We start from the raw sequence: 16,425 nt of genomic DNA, 5'->3' as shown, positions 1-16,425 counted from the left end.
TGCCTTCTTTCTAACATAATCCCATTTGCCCTTCCCATGGTCTCATGACCTTCCTGACAACTTTGACCTTTTCTTCGATCCTTCCGTACCATCCCCATTAAATCCAATTTCAGTTCTAGTTTTTGCTTGCTTCTCTCTACATTATTTGTATCCTCAAATTTCCTTCCCACACTCAAAGATCTACTTGCAGGAATCTCTTTTGTCCTCTCCTATACTCCCATTCTTTTGTCTCTGTTTTATTTCTTTGGTCTACATTTTCTAACCTTAATTCACTCTATTTTATTATTGGTCTCTTTTGTTTCCTCCTGTGTCTTTAGTCTCCTCTCATTGGTCTTCATTCATCTTTCACTGCTCTTCTTTCTGTTTCTTGACATCTGCATCCTTCCATCCTGCAGTCTCTCAAATTTCCAAGATACCATTAGATCTCCATTCTCTTTTGCTTGGGTTGCGTTCCCTTCTCTTTGGTCCATGCTTTACACGCTGCTTTCCTTTACTTTCTGCAAAAAACACTTCTCCTGTTTCTTGTTCTCCTGGCATTAGTCTTTTTCATTACTCTCTGCTCGGGCTTCACTAACACTTGTCTTTTATTATTCTCTGCATTGTATTTATTCCTATCTCCTTGGCCTCAGTTCACCTCCCCTTGGTCTTAGTACTTTTCTGTTTCCTACTCCCATTAATTTCCATTCTGGTCTTCTTGAATTTGTTTATCCTCTCCTTCATCTCAGTCCCTCCCGGTGTCAATTTGCCTCTCCATCCTCCTCTCCTTGTTTTGGTCACTCCTCCAATTCATCTCCAAGATTTCTTTCCTGGCCTACTTTCTCCTCCTTTCGGATCGTTGTACTTCTTTCCACTTAAATGAATCCCTCTCACCATCCCTGGGTGTAAAAACATAATGTGTGTACATTATGTATGTGTTACTTATGTAGCATTATTCTAACTACAAAGCAACAGCACGCTGCACAGAGTGGTTAGTGCAGATGAAGGAAGCAATTTGAAAGGGCAACGAACTACAAAATCAGGAGTGGAAATGTACAATTAAGAGGGTGGAAATATTGTGGCGAGGACTACAGGAAGGGGCAAGGCAGTGTGGATGGTGTTAGAACAAGCAGTGGGAGAAAGGTATGATAGGAAGAGATTTTATTGGGAACTCTGAGTGGATGGGCTTTTTTTATCCGAGTGGTCAGCAGGTGACCCGACCTCGGAAAATCATGATTTTACCAGACCCTCAGTGATTTGCATAATCTATTTCACCCAACTGTAATGCGCTTGACCCATGGACTGGTCTCAAATGGTGTGATCCTAGGCAATTATTTTATTTCATCAAGTCTCCCTTTTTTCTTAATTCTTAAATACGAGAGCACACTCAAATATGTGAGTTCAGCATGTCTTCTGTACAAAAACTATTTTGTTTTAATCAATAGACTAACCCTTTGCTTAATGTATAACACAAATCTAGTCCTCATAAAGGGTACACATGACCCCTTGCTTGCCTCTTGGTTCATCAATAGCATTGTCATTAGTGTGTAGGCAGAAATGTTTTTAAGTTCATATTTAAAATTGTCACTTTTAATCAATATATGACGGAAGCATGATGGGTTAGTGCACTGTCATTTACTGACGGCACATTTCCTTTTAAATTGTCACAGACATTCCCTTAGGCATGCAGTTTTGCTAATAAAACTATATAGCGTATAAACGAAAATGTGGAAATTGGGTTTCAGCAAATATTCATTATTTGCACCTCACCAAGTAAAGTGTTCTGATTTGTTTTAATCTTTTCTTTATTGTTGTCAGCCTGTCCGGCCATAACAAATTCACAATTTAGAAGTTAAAAACTTCACTTCATAGTACATTAAAGGTCACATGATAAAATACTGTTTTATCAATAAAAATGCTATCATTTACAATCAGTTAATTCGTATGCGCTATCACACAGAGCTAAGAACGCCTAAAATAGTCATGTAAAACTTTACAAAATATGGCGAATACTAATCACACCATTATTTTATCACGAAGTGCACTAATCAGCTCGATACAAGTTTTATAAGGCTTCAATTGGATATAATTGTCCCAAAACTGATCAGGCTAGACCATGTGAGGAAACCCCAAAATACTAGCATCCTAGAATACTTTCCCTGTCAGATCCACTTCACCCTTGCCTGCAGTAGTTGCTTCATGGATGAAGGGCAACGAAATCACCTATTAAGCCAAGATCGAGATAGTACTATTAGAATATACCTCATCCAGCACCACTTGCCCAAGAAGGTAAGCACCTGCAAGGCTATGCTAGAAATATTTATAACATAATAATACTAACAATATGTTAATGTCACAATTATAAAAATGCTGAGAGCTGCAGATGAATAAATGATCTTAATTTCCATGCCTCTAAAATGAATAATGTTTCTTGGCCACCAAAGGGGCAGGGACAGCAGTCAGACCTCTCTGTCAAAGAGGGGTACCACGTTTTGGTCACTGAGGTCACCGGTAACGTGCCCATTGGAAATTTGAAGTAAAGAGATCTTTTTTCCTCAGGGTAAATACTGACCATAAAAGTGGCCGGCTTAAGTTCCTGGTTTAATAAAAGGTAGCGCTTTAACAAGGGACCAGGTGAATTAAAAATCCTCAGAATCTTATGATCCCAATATGCGTTTATGACTGCAGCAAGACTGACTTTCTTAATTTTTTCCGGTTGGGACCAAAGTTCCTCTAAGTCATGGCGGCCAGAGTAGTTGAAACATGATTGAACCAAGGCAACTTTTGTTATTTTTATAGGTTCATGACATCAGTTATTGCAGCTTTGTATGATTTTAATTCCTCCTTGGACCAAATACAGAACCAGTATCTTATTGGTGCCAATGCTGTGTAGTGTTCAATTTTTCCTATTTGCAAATCTGTTCTTATTGCGTCCATTGGTGTACCTCGGGTCAGACAGAGCAAGAGTTGTATAAAATTATTTTTGGTTGTTTGTATTGCTGGGATCTTTTTAAATCCCCAGATCTCTGCACCATACAGTGCTGCAGCCCCTGCTTTCATTTTAAAAGCCAGCAATGCAGATCTCACAGAATGGTTCCTCGTGGATTTTGCAAATCTTAGCACAACACCAGCTTGTTGGGCCAAGGAGATGTTGCTTTCATGTGCCGGCGGGTTCCATGCCAATTTTTCATCCACCCGACACCCCAAGTAATCATAGGTCGTTACTCGGTCCAGAGGCCTGTTACTAGCCTTAAAGGTTGCTCGCAACTTCTGTATTTGATTGAGAATTATACATTTTGTTTTACCTGCATTTATCGTCAAGTTCCTTGTGGCACAAAAGGACTCAAAACCCTTTAATAGACAAAGCATTGATATCTCTGTTCTTGCCAATAACACAGCATCATCTACAAAAAACAATATAGGTATGCTTTCATTAGCTAGTTTCGGCACATCGAGGTTTAAATTCTTCAGCTTCTGACCCACTTCATTTATGTAGCAGTTCAATAGGATTGGGGCGGGGACACACCCTTGTTTAACACCTCGTTGGATTGCAATCTCTACTGTATAATCATTTCTCATACTGCATCTGACCCTTGTGGTGTTTCCTGTGTGTACCAAAATTATCATCCTTGAGATCTTTTTTGGGATACCCATTTCCGTCAGGAGTTGCCATCCACACTGTTAAGTGCTGTTTGAAGATCGACAAATACCAAGTACTGCGGGGAATGTTTTAAGGAGACCTATTTGGAACAGTTCAAGTCCATCTTGAAGAGTTGATCTATTGTACTTTGGATCCTCCTAAAACCAGCTTGATATGATGATAGTAGATTTCCTTCTTCTATCCACTGGTTTAGGCGAGATTGAATCAATTTTGCAAAGATTTTTCCGACACGGTCAAGCAGTGGAATTGGCCTGTAATTAAACGCCACGTCCTGTGGTCTTTTTTAGTGTATTGGAGCAATTATAGATTTTCTCCATGATGACGGAATTTCTTCAGAGGACCAAACACTGTTATATAGGGGAGTTAGAACTGGTAGCCATAAAGCCGGGTGGTTGCGACAGACGTCTAATGGAATTCTCTCTGGGCCTGCTGCCTTATGCGTTTTTTGCGAGAGGATGGTGTGCGTAACTTCTTTCTCGTTAAATTCATGCACTTACACTGAAGCACAGGGCGTAACATGAACCGTATATCGGACTTGAACTACAGTGTATTGGTAGAAACTATCTGATCAGTTGTTTCATGTTCAGGCACCTTGGGCTGCTGAGTCGTTATCACACAGTTCTTTGCTAGCGGAATTATCTCGCTTTAGTCGTAATTGCTCCCTTCCAACACCTAGTTATGACCTATTAGTTCAGTAATGCTTTCTGATATAGTCTTGTCTTCTCCCTGATACAGTGTGGTGAAATGGTCAACCCAGAGTGGAGGATTAATGTTCAAATCCAAATTTTTTGGATGGGCTTCACATCCCCACCTGATTATTTCCCAACATGTTTTTGAATTTCCAGCAGAGATTGCATCTTGAAGGTCTCCCCAGAACTTGTGTGGGTATATCTTCTTTTTTATACTTTAGCAGTTTCTTGTATTGTTTCCTGCAATCTAAGAATTGTTGCTCATTGATATTAATTGAGTGCTGATTCTTTAAGGCTTGTGATAATACGTTTTTCAATTTTAAGCATTCTTCGTCGAACCACCCTTGATTGTCATATGGAATGTTTTTGACATTCTTAGATCTTTCCATTGAGGTTTGTACTAAATGATCATTACATTTTTGCAACAAAAGGGAAATCTCATTGCCAGATAGATCTAAGATTGGGGAGAATGATGCCATCCAGGATTGACTAGAGGTATTATAGATATAAGGATCACCCTCGGCGGCCGTTACAATGTTTTTCCTATTTGGCCTCAAAGTGATTGTTGGGTGACTTCCTTTGTACAAAGGAGTGGGTTTTCAAGGGCCTATAGCAGGATAAACCATCTCCATTAGGAGCGGATCACGATTGCTTTCGATCCTATCCATAACTTCCATTTCTATGATATAATGCCAGGCTTCGATGTTTATCGCCATGTAATCGACGATATTTTGCCTATTTCTAGCTTGGAAGGTAGATTTTGATAGTTTATCAGATTTAGTTCTTCCATTTAGAGTGCGAATTCCACCTTCAATCAAGGCTTCAAAAAGGAGTTCTCCTTTCTTTGAACCTCAACAGCACTCAATCGGAGGGGGGGATGGTCTACCTTCTTCTGCTATTAGCTCATCCCCTAGACCAGGATGTGGATTGGTTTTGAAGTCGCCACATATTAATAGGAAATTATTACAAGACTGGAATGGGTGTCCCCCCCCCCCCCCCCCCCCCCTATGGATCCAGTTTGTAGTTTTAACTGATCTCCAGTTCTTCTCTTTAAGATCTACTCTTTGAGCAACCGGACTCCTCGTTTGATTGACCCCAGCAAATGGGTGGAAAATACACATTCACAATTTCAAATGTCCATACCCATGTATTACTGTAATTGCATGAATGTCGTTGCTTAATACAGTGTGGGTTGCTACAGAATTTTCGAGTAACGATGTTGTAACCCAAATAGTCAAACCCCCTACTGGCCTGCTTTTGTATTGTTTGATTGCTGGTAGGTAAAAGGTAGAATACTCATCTAAGTCGATGGCGTTAACAGACCACGTTTCCTGAAAGCAACTAAAACCTTGTTGTTTGATAAATTCTATCCGATCCTTGTCCTCAGTCTTGGGCTTTAGGCCCACAATATTCCAATTTAAGATTTTCAATGACAATCTTATTTCATCTTTAATTTTTAAAAAGTTCATTTTTTGCTACAAACTTCTCTGCTTCTGTTCTGCCAGTGGTTTTTGTACTTGCGGCAAAGGTACTGAATAGGAGTTGTTTCTTGGATTGTTGAAAGATAGGTAGTACCTCATGTTACTAACATTTGACTGTCTGAGGCGTTGTCAATAGGAACTAATTGCTCCCTGTAATGCTGAGCCGAATTTATCATTAGGATCATGCTTTGCAGATTTTGTATTTGTGCTTTTTCAAGAAATACAGAGGGATACAATTCCTTTTGCAGGGTATCGATTGTTATGCCCCAAGTCTTCATCAAATTGAACTGATTTAAGATCTTATTAGCTATCCTTGAGGAGGCCCGGACTGTTTCTGAAGGTTCTCTGCTGTTGGACCCTTTCCTTTGTATAAATCTAACTGAAAGCAAGTCATTAGTTGTTACATTATGCAAGCCAGGCAAGGAGTTGACAAGGTATAAGATGTTACTCCTGTTAATATATCTTGGCTCCCTCTTGAAGAATACTCAGGGGTAAATATCACCGTAACTTTCTGGTCTTTATTTCTTCCGGGGTGCATCTCAGTATACTTACAGCCTTCTTATATCTGGCTTCTTTGGAGCCAGGGTTCATCTTGTATTTTACCTGTAATATCAAGTGCGGGCCGTTGGGGTGCAGGGTGGGCAGATTTTTAAGATTGAGTCTACAGTCCTCGATTATATCGTTAATGACCTTCGGGACTTCCAATAATTTCTCTAACAGTGGGCCACATATTTGCCTATCTTCATATTCAGCAATGGATTGTAGTCTTAAGTTTCCCTTATGGCACCCCCCACCAGAGCCATTCTATGACCTATGTTCACTATTGATGCTGTGAATTGCTGTCAGCTCAAGTTGGCTATCGAGTTTGAGAGACTGGGCCATGAGCGCGTTTGCAATTGAGTCCAGTGTTGCACAAATGATCTTCATGATGCTGAGTATAGGTTGGTCTATGGGAAAGTTTTTTTTTTTTCATTCTTCTTTTGACTTTGCCCCTTTTGGTGGTTGGTTGTATGACCTTCTGATTGCTTCTCCTCCTCATCCCTAGTCTCCTTTAAAGTACTACCATCCAAGATGTTTAAGTCATCCGATGTTATACAATCTAATTGGGGATCTCCATTACCAATAGCAAAATTATCAAATGAGGAAAGCTCCAAACTGAATGATCCAAAGTCATGTCTACCCAATACAGAATTATCTTTTCCTACTAGGACTGTGGGAGAGGACTGTGACTTTGGAGGCTTTTAGGGCTGCATATTTAATGAATGGCTAGACCAGACTAGTTTAAGCCCATTTGCATTTATATTTTGAGCAGCTGCTGAAACAGACCATTGGAACAACTGTTATTGCCCAGATAACCAACTGATTACCACCCAACTTCCTCATCTCCACTAACACTAAAGTTATGTTCACTACCTCTTCTGCCTTCCCAGTAAGAGACATCATCTCTCCTACTTCCTCTGCAGCCATAGTAGGCAAGGCTATCACCATGACAGCTTATTCAGCAAACAACGCCAACCAGTTGCTTCATCACAGACCTAAGATCCCACTGCCACCTCAAGAACAGCTAGGTACACCTTACAATCAAGAACAGCTTACAATCCACTCCATTAACTCACACCCCAATAGAGTGCCTTATAGATCCACTACAAACCAAGTTGACCATCTCCTGAAAATTTGTGACAAAACGGATACACTAACATGTATTCTCCCTATTTCCTGCAGCTTCTCTGACAAGAATTACTGAATCCAACCAACCCATAAGGGTTAGTTTGCGGACCTCAGATCACATCCATATACACTTTTCTGCACCTATCAATGCAAGATTCTTTAAGTATGAAGATGTATAATTTACTACAGGACTCCAAACTCTCCCCTTCTCTTCAAAACAGGCACTTTGCTGGAAGAAGACACTGCATCGATTACACAAGGCCATTCCTAAAGGAAAAATATCCCTATTAAGAAGTTGCAAAACAAAATAAAACTGGTCGAGAGATAGCTGTGGTCCTTAAAAACACTCCACCGACCGCAAACACCTTTGTATACATACTGGTGCATTGTTTACCTTTTCCAATTTTTCTTCATCATTCCTACTCATCTGCCAACCACCCGTGCCAGCACCACTTTTCAAGGCCCTTATGGACTCCTATCCCAGACACTGTCATTGACCATCAAATCCAATGTTGCTTGGGTGACCTAAACTTCTGGTTTGACAGACCGGAGGTTCACAACAGCAGATACCTTATCTCTAACTCTGAAGTTCTTCATTTCCACCAACTAGGTATTGGAGCAGGCCACACCATATCATATCCCTTAAAGAACTAAGTGGCACAATATTTACCCTACTCCTTGACATGATCATCCAATCACTAACTTCAGCCTTAACCTTCCCATTGTGCCAACTTACCCACCTGTCTCCTCCCCAAATACACTGATAAGACCTTGAAAAGATTGGATCTGCAGGCATTGTGGACAGAGCTGTCAGAAATGGAAATGTTAGACCTCCTGTTGACCTTCAATCAATTCCACCAATAGCTTTTGGATGTCTTTCACAAAAAGACTCCTATCAGAGCATCAGAAAATTGACATCATAGAACGGGGGTGGTCTGTTCAAGAGTCATGTATAATTACAAAATAACATAACTAGAAACTGGAAACGACCATGGAGAAAAACACACAATGTCATTGTAAAAACGTAGTGGCCGAACAGTACTGAATATACAAAGCTACCAATAGGAAAACTAAGAGATCCCACCACAGATGACATATCTTAGATGTGCATGCCAAACTAAGGATCTCCTACATTAATCTCTAAGTTCTGCAGCCAAGATAGCCACGGCATTTGTAAGAACTACTCACAAGAACTGTACAGGTATGCTGGTCGAACATTTAATTACTTTCAAAAAGATGAGAGCTGAAAGACTTACTTCAAACTGAGGATGATTGGTGTCAACTCTTCCACACATCTTCGAGGTCCAAAAACCACTCCATCAAAGCTCTGCAGGTTCTAAGCACAGTTTCTGAAAGATACTAGGAAACCACAATCAAGTCCATCTGTATCGCTGGTTCTTCAGCTGACCCATGCCCGACAAATATTCAGAAACATCTTCCTAACATTGCATTTTCTAATCCCAGCTACAGCAATGATTAAGTTCCCCAATTAAATAAAACCTCCTCCATTAAACTAATGCTTAACAAATCTTAACTCTGCACACTACAGACTAATGGCCCACGGACCATTACGAGGGAAAATCATTGAACAAAAGAACCTCCTCTCTGATCCACTGCAACATCGTCTAAGAGGCACCATTAATCACAACCTGGTATGGCCTCAAAAAGACATTATAGCCGTACAGGCTCTGCACAACTGCAGATATAAAATGGTTAATGAAATATATTGCTTCTAACATATGCTTGAAATGTAAGTTAAAACTCTTTCCATTGCTGTGCCAGTCTAATTAGTAGAAAGAAGGGCACTATAAAACAGTGGCCTTGTGGCAGATATTAGTCTGACTTGTAATCCATGCTGGAAATGGAAAAAATGTACTCCGGAATCTCATAATTTGTGGTCAATATGTATTAACAGAAAGGGGTAGAAACACAAAGGGTGAAATTGTGAAAAGTGGAGTCTGAAAGGTAACTTGTACAATGTATCTTTGAAAAGAAGCTCTACTGCAAGAAGATTAGAAACCAGGACACATGTGACTGTAATCTGTTTTGGTTTACTTAATTGGTCACAAACATGCTGTATTTTAAAATATCTTATGGGTTTAAGGCACCTGCTGCAGTGATCTTTGTGTGCCCGGCAATTCTAAGGGGATAGTATAAAGGCAAGGTAACTCTGCTGGTTAATTCCTTTGCTGGAGAGATCTGTGTTTTGTCTAGTCTCGGTTTGCCTTGTAATAGAGCAACATACAGGGTTAATGTCCACTGCAAAGCACATGTTACTTGCAGACCACAGATTTGTATTTTATGAAGATAACTCAATGGGCTAATCCTTTTGTCACAGAGATTCTTTAGTTACTTGCAGTTCATAAGTTTCATTCCTTCCGATATAACACAGTGAGCTATAAACTGGGATGAAGGAGCTGCATGCAATCTGCAAGACATAGGTTTAGGACTTTATTAGTTTTTTCTTAATCTTTTGTTATTCTAATGTTGCTAAAATGGTTCCTTGGGTTTTTAAAATTGTCTTATTAGTACAGATAACCAGAGCCACTGCATACTTTTTGAAATCCAGACTTTTAGTTTCTCCAAACCATGCACTATTAACATATTATGCTTCCCAGTATGGGCCATATGTGACTTCCTACACCTCTTAATCATTGTCTTAAGTAGCATTTCCTATATATTGATTTACACAATTGCGTGATTGATCGTGCAGTTGTGTGTGTGTGTGTGTGTGTTGTAAAGTGCTTTCACAGCCTCCATTGAGATGAGTAATGCTGTAAAAGAAATTAGATTTTATTTAAATGTGATTAAATCGTTATTGTGTAATTACTCATATTGGCATGTACAGCTGACATTCTTACACTGCATGCATATCTCTTACATATAGAAAATAGAACGAAGTCAAAAAAGTGCCTCTAGATAATGTTGTCTCCTAAGGACTTGTTTAGTGACAACAAACTTAGCAGCTTTGTGTCCCGCTATTGTACTGGCATCAAGGGGTTAAGCACCAGAACGCTACTGTCCAGGGTGCTGTTTCAGCAAAATGGCGGCTGATGACTTCTTTCATTGAGGCCTCCATGATGGGCCCACTGAAAGTGTAAATACAAAACCCCTTTACCTCCCTGCAGGTTGCTGCCTTCGAATTTAGGGGCGCTGCTGAATGTGTCGTGCTTTCTGCAAATGACACCAGGACAAATTCTGCATATCTCACTGGTGCTGGCCCGGCTCCAGTTTCCGGCTCAGTTCTAGCTGCTGAATCGGATTTGGCTGGATCACCCTTATTTCCTGAACTACTTATAATTTATTCCTCCACCACATACTTGGTGGACTTTTCCCGGTTGTTAAGCTTTCTGCTAATTCAATACGTTGTGCAATGCCAAATGAAAGGCCCGGTAAGTTACAAACTCAGCGAACAAAAGCCCCGCTTCCGGCGCGAGACTCTTACCTACATCTAAACTTAAGATAATGTTGTGAAGAGACTCTGGCCTGGTGAATTACGATCACCGCTCAGACTAAGGGTGTCCTGCGATTCTTTGGTGGGGTTGCTTCTTACGTCACGCTACCGGTGGTCTTATAATAAATGCGGCCTCCCCAAGGCCTATGCACCCAAGCGTTGTATTGGTCTGTGCTTGCCCTTTAAGTTTCATGTTTAATAACCCGAAGCTTGGGACGACATCAGTTATGTTTTCGTTCTAACTTGAACTCTAGGAAACGTTTCACATTCTTGTCCAACGAAACTCGTTAAATGTGAAAAATATTCACAACACATTGCGTTTGACTATAAAGGGTGCAGCCGGTAGAAATGTATATTTTTAGACATGTTGCAGTAATTACTGTCAGCGAGTGGGAGGCATGGTTAAAAGAAACAGGACACATGAAAAAGCAGGCAGGTGCCGCTCAGCCACGAGCTGATTACGAGAGCGGGTGAAAGCGCAAGGGACGTGTAGCGAAGCCTAGATTCGGCGAACGTCTCCAGTGCTAAGGCTTACATTTGCCAGAGCTCGCAAAATGCAAGGCAATTCATTGTAGCAGAGTTTGGAGTGATTTGTTGTTTTGTTGAACATAAAATGCACTGTAAAAAAAAAAAAAAAATGTAAACGAATGTGCGGGGTCCACATCGCTACCTAGAAATCCCACTGCTTGTTTTCAAGGCCAAATCTTTCATAGGTTCCTGACCTGGAATGACCGGACCGGTCTCAGGCTGGAGGTATCTCCAAATTCTTGCCTCTTCACTGGAGAAGTTAACTAGCAAAGCAATGACTAGTTCTCCTCTTCCCCTGCACTGTCCTGCTTTTCGGTTTAGCCAGGAAAAAGTTACTTGTGAGGGGTTTCCATGCAGAAAAACTCCACTTTTTCTATTATGGAGTTCATTACGCCAAGAGGCTAGACCTGGTGGCAACTTTGAAACTGAGGAACCACAGGTTTGAATCCTCACCTCGGCTCAGCTTACTGTGATTCTGGGCAAATCACCTCAAAAATCCCATTCTTAAAAAATGTGTAATGTCTGGTTCTCTTACAAAGAGTGTGGATGCTCTTGGGCCAGGTTAATGCTGTATTAAAAAAACAACAACAACCCTGCAATAAGCTGTTGGTGGTTGCTGCTGAGACAGTGGAGGATGGGGGATTCAGTAGATGACTAAAAAATACACCACAACCTAGCGTTCCGTGGGGGAGGCATTTTGTGTCCAAGTTGTGGGGTCCTCCAGTGAGCTCCTCTGTAAGATTAGCTTCCTCGATAGAAAATGTGTTCCTTAAACGTCCCCCTCCACTGACGAGACAAGTTCTCAGACTTAAGTCCAAACACGCAAATGGGGAGCAATCCCACAGAAAGTGGAAAACTTTTTTGAAAGTTTTCAGCATTAAAAGGCTCTACTCCAACTTAACCAATCCTCAGGCCAGTAAACTCTTGCCAAAAGAACACATGACCTGTTAAAAAAAGCCACTAGTTCTTGGAGCTTCATTTGTAGATGGCACAGTTAATGACAGGTGAGCTTTTTTGGCTGGGTTGTGTAACAATTTGTTAATCACCTCTGCCACCTTCAGAGAAAGGCATTGGACAGAATCGAGAAACTCGGCACTGAAGATTGTTGAAACACATTAGCTCTGCAGGAGGGTTCCTTTGAACTTGGACTTTGAAGCTTCTCTTTTCCCAAAGCTCTTTGGATCGTTTTAGGTTGTTGCATTGTACACAAATTCACCATCCTACTGCATATATTACAAGGTATTTAGTAGAATCACATTCGTCACTTTGACACCCTCTGAACTTATTTTGCTTTCCAGAAAACTCCATAATTCAAAACACGTATGGTGGAGCCACTAAGTGGGTTAATGCACCTACAATCCTATAATCCGAAGCTAATTTATTTGATGTCTATTGGAGAGTACAGGAGCGGAGGCAAGATTATTTGTGTCTATTAACAAATATCATGTTTGTGACAGACCGAACCACAAAAGGGTGCCTTTCATTCCTACTTTGAGAGTAGAATGCAGATGCCTACTTGGTTGGATTTGATATAATGAAAACAACAAATCATTTCATGTTTTTTTTCTGTAGTGGGTTGAACGTTCATTCTTCATTTTTTTTTTTGTTTGGCATCTTTGGTCAGGATTTAATTCTAGAAGATAACTTACAAAATCACTGTATAAAGATCATTGAAGCCGCAACCCAAAAAACGCTCATCGCATGAGTGGTCATTTTATTGATTTATAATGTACTTGTGGCATTTGCATATTGCGAAAGCAAGCTGAAAGGCAGCGAAGTACTGTCTATTGTCAAAGACAAGCTTGAAGTGGTAAACTCTGGTGTTTGCCCCTGGTGTTTCTACAAAGTGTATAATTTATCATTGGGATAGGAGGTCTTTTCCCTGGTCATTGAATGCATATGGATGTCATTCATACTTATTTCAAACGAATTAAGCATTATAGTGTGTTTATCAAGGTTTTTGGGCTCTCAGTTTTATACTTCATAGCTTGCAATGATTTTGCAGAAACTACAGTGAAATATGTGTAGATCAAGTCAAAGATTTTTTTTTGTGATCAACTCTGATTCTGTTTTACCCTTCCGCTATCAAAAAGTCTTAAAAATTGTATGCAACTTGTTTCAAGTGCTAACTGATGCAGAAAGTAATTTCTTATCGTTCCATTCAGATATTATCCTATCAAAATCTTTGTTACATCGTGCATTGATGAGCAAGCAAGACAAGAATCCTATCCTGTGTCATAAACGTTAGGCAAACACCTTTCGCTTGTACTGTAGGTGAAAAATGCAGTTAAAATTATGATTTTTCATTTCACTATTTGGTAGCAGGGATAAATCTGTTTACATTTGTTTAAGTCTTACCATGAAACAAATTCCCTCTACCTTCACATTTTCCATGCAGTTCATTATATCCCCGTATACAGCTCTCTAAGCATCCTTAATTAAACTTCATAGCAAGATTTGGGGTCCTGGGCTCTACTTGTTTTAATTGTAAACTGCGGTTCCTAATAACAACTTCTTAAACACTTCAGTAAGTTTAGGACAGCAACGGCTATTCTACATATGGCCACCCACCAGACACACAATGTCATTTAGCTTTGCAATTTAGAGAAACGTAGAGTGCTGTATACGGACATTGACAGAAGTACATTATTCTACTCTGTAGTGCTATACAGTGGAGTATAGTGTGGTACAATGGAGAGGCGTAGACTGTTGCTGAGTGAAGTATAGTGATGTTCAAAGAAGCACAGTGAAGTGGTGTGTAGTGTAGTTGGGGATAGTGCAGTGGTGTAGAATGAAGCAGCATAGAGGAGTGGCGTAAAGTGAAGTGGCATAGAGTAGACTAGCATAGAGTGGAGTGAGGTAGAATGGAGTTACGTACAGTGAAATAGCGTAGAATACAGTGTTGTACCATGGAGTGGTGTATAGTGGAATAGCATACGTTGAAGTTCTCTGGAGTGGAGTGGCTTAAAGTGGATTAGTGTAGAGTGGAGTGGCATACAGTGAAATAGCATAAAGGGGAGTAATGTACAGGGGTGTGGCGTGGCATGTAGTGGAATAGCGTACAGTAGACTAGCATACACTGAAATAGGTTACACTGGAGTGGCATAGGCTGGAGTGCCATAGATTGGAGTAGTATAGAGTGGAGTGGCATAGAGTGTAGTAGCGTACAGTGTAATAGTGTACAGTGGAGGGGCGCAAAGTCAGATATTGTAGATTTGAGGGGCATATAGTGTAGTTGTGTACAGTGGAGTCAAGTATTGTGGAGTCGGATACAGTGGAGCAGCTTATGTGGAGTAGTGTAGACTTGAATAGTATTCAGTAGAGTGTAGTGGTATACAGGGTAGTATACAGTAGAATAGCATATAAAAGAGTGGAATAGAGTGGCAAAGAGTGGAGTGGCGTACATTGCAGTAGCTTATAGTGGTGGAGAGTGAAGTTGAGTACAGAGGAGTAGCATAGAGTGGAGAAACCTGGAGTGGAGTGGCGTAGAGTGGAGTACTAAGAAATAGCATTTAGGAGAATAGCGTACAGTGGAGTGGCATAGGCTGGAGTGCATACAATGGAATAGTGATTGAGTGGAGTGGTGTAGAGTGGACTGGCGTAGAGTGGACTGGCGTAGAGTGAAGTATAGTGTGGTTGCGCCCAGCTGAATAGTGTAGAATGGCATGGAGTGGCCAACAGCGGAAAGTGTGTGCTTGAGTGGGATAGAGTGGAATAAAGTTGAGTGGCGTATAGTGAAGTAGCCTATGGTAGAGTGGCGTAGAGTGTAATGAGGTACAGTGTTGTGACGTAAAGTGGAATAGCATAGATTTGAGTGGCGTAGAGTGGATTGGTGTACAGTGGAGTGGTGTAGAGTGGACTGCTGTAGAGTGGAACATGTAGAGTGGAGTGCTAAAGAGTGGAGTGGGGTACAGTGCTTGAGGTAGACTTTAGTGTCGTACATTGTAATATTGTACAGTGGAATAGCTTACAGTGGAATATTGTAAAGTGTAGTGGCATAGTGAAGTAGCATACAGTGGAGTGGGTGTAAATTGGAATCATGTTGAGTTTATTTGCATACAGTGGTGAAAGAGTGGTGTGGCATATATTAGAATAGCGTAGAATGGAGTGTCATGGAGTGGTGTACAGTGTAATAGCGTAGATTGGATTATCATGGCGGGGAGTGGTGTACAGTGGAATAGCGTAATGTGCAGTGGTATACACTGACTTGGCGTACAGTGGATTGGCATAGAGTAGTGGAGAATATAGTGTAATTGTGTACAGTGGAGCAGAGTAGAGTGGAGAGGTGTACAATGGATTAGATTGTAGTGGCCTAATGTCTAATAGCATACATTGAAGTGGCGTGGAGTAAAGTCGAGTGGTGCAGAGTGTATTAGCATAGAGTGTAGTGTAGTATTTGAAAAAGGCTTATCGTGATAGTGTGTGATAGTACATGATGTATATGTAATGTGGAAGGAATATAAATGTAATGTGGAAGGAATAAATATTATGAGGTGTTAATGTTTTTTTAGTAGTATGTATGAATAATGTAACTACTGCTTCTGATGCATGCCGCAAGAAGTTGGGGTGAGTAGATTAAACAATGTTCATTAAAAGGGGGAGAATACAGTGATTTTCCCCATCTAAGTTTGATGAGGACAGTGACCATGAACAGAAATGCCAGGTTATATATATTGTTATGTCTATGACAACACACTTACCTGAGTATAACTAATAGAATGCCAGGAGCCCTCATTACTCTCTGAACAAATTCTTCCTATTTCAAAGCAGACTTTCTAAACAGCGACTCCAGACGACCTTTATGCCAATGATCCAAGGCTCTATGGCAGGCAGGCTTCAGAGGCAACAATTCACACAACAGGAAGTGATCTAATGCAGAACTCCTTCCTGGCTGTGTCTGCCATCACTGTGCATGATAACATGGTGCAGCGTTCACTAGGCTATCTTGCCCGCAGCAACAAAGGATAC

The 16,425-nt window shown here is 40.6% G+C and overlaps 1 protein-coding gene across 1 annotated transcript in view; it reads left to right on the top strand.

Moving 5' to 3' along the window:
* Positions 1 to 16,425, top strand: part of ITPK1 (inositol-tetrakisphosphate 1-kinase) — a 480,681-nt gene that overhangs the window by 410,942 nt on the left and 53,314 nt on the right. The window lies entirely within an intron of this gene.

The sequence above is a fragment of the Pleurodeles waltl genome, chromosome 9 (genome assembly GCF_031143425.1).
Source record: "Pleurodeles waltl isolate 20211129_DDA chromosome 9, aPleWal1.hap1.20221129, whole genome shotgun sequence".
Taxonomy (NCBI): domain Eukaryota; kingdom Metazoa; phylum Chordata; class Amphibia; order Caudata; family Salamandridae; genus Pleurodeles; species Pleurodeles waltl.
This window is presented reverse-complemented; position numbering and strand designations above follow the sequence as displayed.